The sequence below is a fragment of the Sinocyclocheilus anshuiensis genome, unplaced genomic scaffold (assembly GCF_001515605.1).
Source record: "Sinocyclocheilus anshuiensis isolate Anshui unplaced genomic scaffold, SAMN03320099.WGS_v1.1 scaffold245, whole genome shotgun sequence".
NCBI lineage: Eukaryota > Metazoa > Chordata > Actinopteri > Cypriniformes > Cyprinidae > Sinocyclocheilus > Sinocyclocheilus anshuiensis.
The window spans coordinates 509,816-515,772 of NW_015536478.1; the positions used below are offsets into that span (position 1 = coordinate 509,816).

A 5,957-nucleotide genomic window follows, 5' to 3' on the forward strand; every position below is an offset into this window, starting at 1 on the left:
TGTGTGTGTGTGTGTGTGTGTGTGTGTGTGTGTGTGTGAATACCTTATGAGAAAGCAGAAATATCTCCAGAGAGAGGGGAGGAAAGTTCAGTGCCAAGCTGTCTTGAGCTGTCAGTCAAAGCATCTCACACACACACACACAATGCATTCAGACACAGTGTGAACAAAAAACTGCACTGCAGCTGCCCACGTACTTTAAGAACAAGCAGAAGGTTCAATACAAGTTAAGCTCAATTGTCAGCATTTGTGGCACAATGTTGATTAGTACAAAAAAATGAACTATTTTTAATAATAATAAAATGAGGTTATGGAGAGGGACTGACAACAAAAGTAATTTTTTTCTGATGATTTAAATTAATATTATAATTTGATGCGTGTTTGATTGTTTGTTTATAATTTAGCACCAAGTCAACAACCACTGCTATATTCATGGCGAAAATAGAAAAAGTAAACATATTAAAAAACAACAAATAAAAACAAAATGTATAAAAGCAAAATGTATAAATAAAGTTTAAAAATAAAGTTCATCTTTGATTTAAAAAAAAAAAATCTATAACAAAACATGGTCTTACTTAATTTACAAAATTGCAGTTTCATGAGAATCGAGTCCTAGAAGAGTTAAAAACCACAATCCATCAAAATATGCTTCAGAGGTACTGGATTCTGTTATGAAAGGCATAAAGGAGCATCTTCCCCCATTAACACAAATGTGTGTGTGTTAGTATGGAGTCTTATTTTATAAAAGCACTGTTAAACCCTGTCTGTTATTTAGGATATGACGTTGTTTCAATCATCATTTTTACAGCAACTTTGAAGTTTTAGGGTTTTACATGCTGCATTGACATGCACACAGTGCAAATGATTCTCTTACTCAGTATTTTTGTCATGTTTTCCAGTACAAACATCGAAACATCCTTATATCAAGATACATTTACTTGAGAAGGAAACTGACTTGAAATTTTTTTCAAAATTAAGTACGTTTTTGCTTAAAACCAGGAGAAAAAAAATCTGTCAATGAGGCCAGACAATAATCTTGTTTTCCCTTTGAATTAAGTTCATTTTTCTTACCACACTGACAGATATTTTTCTTGTTTTATGCGTAAACTCACTCAATTTTGATACATTTTTCAGAAAATAAGAATTAATAGCTTAATTTATATTGAACGCAGACAAGACAGAGATCCGTCTTAGCCGGTGCTCAGCAGACGCTGCGGTGATGTTTGAGGGCTGCTACGCCTCTTAATGTATCTGGAAACCCGATTCGCTCCACCTGATCTCTGTCTCTGTCGACAGACACGCTCCTCCATTATTCAGAGGAAGACAGTGCAGATGTCCAGATCTCTGAACACACACACAGGATGGAGAAAATCACAAATGCGATGGCTTCAATATCTCAGCTGTTTCTCCTAGAGAGCAATAGAGGGCAAACTGAATTTTGCTGGTAAAAAAAAGTAGAGTTTCAGAAGTGATCTCAACATTGTCTGAAACTGTGCTTATAGATTTGCAGAAATACCAACATTGCAAAAAATTATTTTCTTCCTCAGTATTTTTGTCTCGTTTTCCAGTACAATATCTACAATAACATTCAAGATACATTTACATGAAATGCAAAATGACAACATATAAGTCTGATTTTCTGGAAAAAAAAAAAACTGATCAAAATTGTATCAAATATCTGCTAATGAGGTAAGAAAAATAATCTTGTTTTCCCTTTAAATGAAATTTATTCTCATGACCCCACTGGCAGATATTTGTTCTAGTTTTAAGCATGAACTCACTCAGTTTTGATAGATTTTTCAGCAACGCTTAATATCTTTTTGCTACTCAAGTAAATGTATCTTGATTTAGAAATGTACTGGAAAACAAGACAAAAATACTGAGAAAGAAAATAAATGAATCAAAAGTCATTATTTAAAAGATTTTAGGCTGCATTACAAAAACTGCGTAACGGTTATTTGGATACTTTTCTCTTTGCAATGACATGCACTGATGATTCATGCACAATAAGACCGGGAACATGCATTAAGAATGTAAATAGGGTCTACTTTGATGTTACATTGACTTTAATGTTTCAGGCACTTCAGAGAGAGACATTAAAGCAAACGTGAAGCCAAAAGAAGCAGAAGAAAGGAAGAGCACGAGATATGCTCCAAACACACAGAAATGTCTATGACAGGCGTCCTCTGCCATCCCTGTAGACAAATGCATGATCAGCAAAGCTTCAAACATCCCTCATCTCTTCAATAATGCCCTTTCATCTGCTCTCTACATCAGACCAGAGCAATCCAGCACAGAGACACATCTTGGGAGTAGAATTTTCAATTTTCAATTTTGGGGTGAACTGTTCCTTTTAAGTTAGCGCCATCAAATCTTTTAAACAAGATGAAGCAAGCCTATAGCCTATAGATTTAGCTTTTTTGAACTGAATTATGTCTGTGAAATAATCTGCATTTCTATCTTTTTGACAGACGGAAATAGCAAAAAAGGTCTACATGCATTTCTGCTAATTTTTCGGCCATTCTAAGAGCGACGCTGCTGTGAAATTCTAAAAAAAAAATAGACAGGAATAGACCAGAAAAAAGAGACAGAAGCCTGCTGAGAGTCAACATTCCCATTTAGCATTAAACACACTCCAGTGTGTGGGTATAGAGGACAGCCATATGCTGGAAAACACACACACGCACACTAACCAGCCCCCCGAGGATCTGTGTGCCCTTCAGGGGAACGGCGGATGGGAGAATTAGGATGGCAGGAGAAGACACTTTTGATCAAATTGGTGAAATATCTACATTGTAAAAAACCGAAGTTGCAAATAATACATATAATAATATTACTGGAATATGTTTTGCATTCTTTCTACTTCAACATTTCACCTTTAATTCAATGTGTTACTTGCCATTTCCTTGTAACTACTTGTGAAATGTATGAGCAATTTCAATTTTTAAAAATTGTTTCAATGTTGTCACAATATAACGTAATGAAAAAATGATGAATAAAGCATATAAACAATTACTTTTAATTTTTGCCCGCATATTTTCTGCAGTATTTATTAGTAAAATATCAATATATATACACAACTTGTCTATACAACCGCTGTATAGTTTACAAATAAGCTTTAGAGACAAATAAATGTGCACAAATCATTTGTTGCAAGCAACGCAATTCATAAATCAGTTTTATTTTATATATGCATAAAAAGGTGTGTATTTCAGAAGCTGTCAATTTTGTTTGTGTTTAAAAACACTTGAGTGTTGATTGAGATCCCGTGGTTCCTAGGGGGCGCAAACAGACTGTCATTTGATTTGATGATGATGCAAACAATTGAAACAGACAAACACATCTGATCTGTGATCAGCAGTCAACATGGAATTGTGCTAAATTTAGTCATTTAAATATTGTCAATCAGGACATTCACAGCCAGTTAAGAGCTCTCTGCACTGGGTTCAGTTACAAGTATTTCTGTGAAGCGCAAGATGATTGATGTTTAGACTATAAAAGAACGCTGAAAAAACAGACTTGGGCGATTTTCATGACCAACACATGGACCAGCATGAATTTAATGGCAGTGTAATGATTTTGATCATTGTAGAGTAAATCATCGCTTCTAGAAGTTTACTTAAACATCAGCTAATAACATCGGTAATCCGTCAAAATCAAATCATCAGATTGTGTCAAAAGAGAGAAGATTAGACTTAGAATTTTTACTTGCACTCTCAAAAAAAAAAAAAGTTCAATAGCTGTCACTGGGACGGCACCCTTTCAAAAGCTTTAAAAACTAAAGAATGCATTTTGTTACCTTAAAGGTACATATTTGTACCTAAAGTGTGCATATTAGTATCTAAATGATACAGATTTATAACTTTTGAAAGGGTACTGCCCCAGTGACAAGTTTTGTACCTTTTTCTGAGAGTGCCGTTAAATAAAATCGATGAAAAAAAAATCCCACAGACGCACACTAAAGAATGCACTTTTTACGTGGACCAATAAGAAACCATCTAGCAGCCACCCAGAACACCCTAGCAACACCCTGCCAACCAGGATGCTCTCGCAACCACTTGGCAAAAACCTAACAAACACTTAAAACACAGGAGTTTTGCACAGGAACGCACCACTCATATTTTCTCTGAATTACTCTTATAGAAAAGATTGCAAACATTGTACACCTTTAAAGTCTTCATATTGGAATTTCTTACATTTCTCAGACAAAACGGCAATGTTTTATACCGGTTAACTACTTTCACTCACACACAGTGGATCGTTAATTCATTAAAACACAATTCCTGCACACATTAAGAAAGGTTTAGCATCTTAACCGTGTTTACTAGGTCCAGATACAATGCTTTAATGAGCTTCGAAGAGCTAAAAAGCATGAAACACCAGCTCTGCAGCATGCATGTCAGTGCTACAGGCTATGAATGAAACTAAACATTTAGTGAGAAGCATTTACCTTTATACGTCTATTTACTAAACCCTGTCAAACCAGCCTGCATGCTGATATAAATCGACATTACTAGGGATATGCAGACTAAAACGGCACCCTGGGAAATTACTGACAACCAGTCGTGGATAACTGCATTAAGTGAGCGCATTTGTCTCTTTCTGAACAACCAGCAGCCAGGGACCCCAGAATAAAGAGGGTGTGGAGAGCTTCATGTAAGGGTGAGACCCTCACACACCTCACAGAGGTGTTAATGGCTAAAACACAGACAAATCGACCTCTACAGCTGTACTATTCAAAAACAAAAGCATAGCAATAAATACTAAGGTTTTAAGTAGCACTTTACCATGTCATCATTCATTTAGCAACAGGAACAAAAACAATAATGCATAAATATAAGAAGCTGTGCAAGGTAATTATGTATTTAGAATGATACACATATTTTATTACGATTTATTTTGTACAAATGCATGCTCGTACAACCAAAAACTCGAGGAATTATGTCAATTAAATCATTAATCCAACAAAATGCATACAATTCTGAAATTCAGCCAGAAAGCTCATCGTCCATTCCAAACACGTCGTATTATTATTATTATTATTATCATCGAAAACAGCGATTTGTCAGACGGTCAAGATGAGTGCGCGTTAAACACGGACAAATATTCTAATTAAACGTCATTTGTGTGTGTTTTAATTACACAGGCACATAAACACGGTACAAAAGAATGAGCGTGTTGAAAATAATCGCGTTTAATCACATTAAGAGCTTGTAGCGCCGCTGCGGTCGTGTTTGAGGTGTTATTCCAGCGCTGTTGTCGCGTGTATTTGACGGGAAGCGGTGAATAATCTTACCGGTTGGTCGTGTGGATGTAGACGAGGCTGGCTGAAGCGCTTCTGCGGCGGTCTGCGGGGTTTTTCTCGGAGGCTCGGGAGCTGTCCTCAGCTCGCGGTGCTGAACGCTCTCGGTACTGGACAGCGCAGCGGCAGCAGCGCGAGAGCCAAGAACGAGACGATTCGAGCCGAACCGCATCAGACGCAGCGCCCTCCAGCGCTCAGGAGGAGCAACCGCGGCGTGCCGCAGTACTGACTCGCATCAAAACAATTCATCACATTAAAGGGGTCATATGATGCGATTTCAATTTTTCCTTTCTCTTTGGAGTGTTACAAGCTCTTGGTGCATAAAGAAGATCTGTAAAGTTGCAAAGACTAAAGTCTCAAATCCAAAGAGATATTCTTTATAAAAGTTCAGAGTCAGCCACGCCTACCTAAAACGGCTCGTTCTAACACGCCCCCACATGTCTACGTCACTATGTGGGAAGATTTGCATAACGCCACCCAAATGTTCACACAAAGAAAGAAGGCGTAACTTTTATTCTCGCTGTAGTATTGTTGTTGCCGCCGCCATGTCGTGAAGACGCTGTGTGATTCGTTGTGAAAGCGAAACTACTTTGTTTGGTCTTCCAAAAGAGGACGATATCGCTTCGTCATGCCTAGAGCTGATCCGTGCTGGTCGCTG

The 5,957-nt window shown here is 37.3% G+C and overlaps 1 protein-coding gene across 2 annotated transcripts in view; it reads right to left on the bottom strand.

Moving 5' to 3' along the window:
* LOC107664101 (serine/arginine repetitive matrix protein 3) overlaps positions 1-5,451 on the bottom strand; it is a 70,025-nt gene extending 64,574 nt beyond the window's left edge. For both annotated transcript variants that reach the window (XM_016454671.1, XM_016454593.1), the window contains exon 1: positions 5,294-5,451. The gene's annotated coding sequence lies outside the window, so the exon portion shown is untranslated. The remainder of the gene's footprint in view (positions 1-5,293) is intronic.
* Between the last annotated feature and the right edge of the window lie 506 nt (positions 5,452-5,957).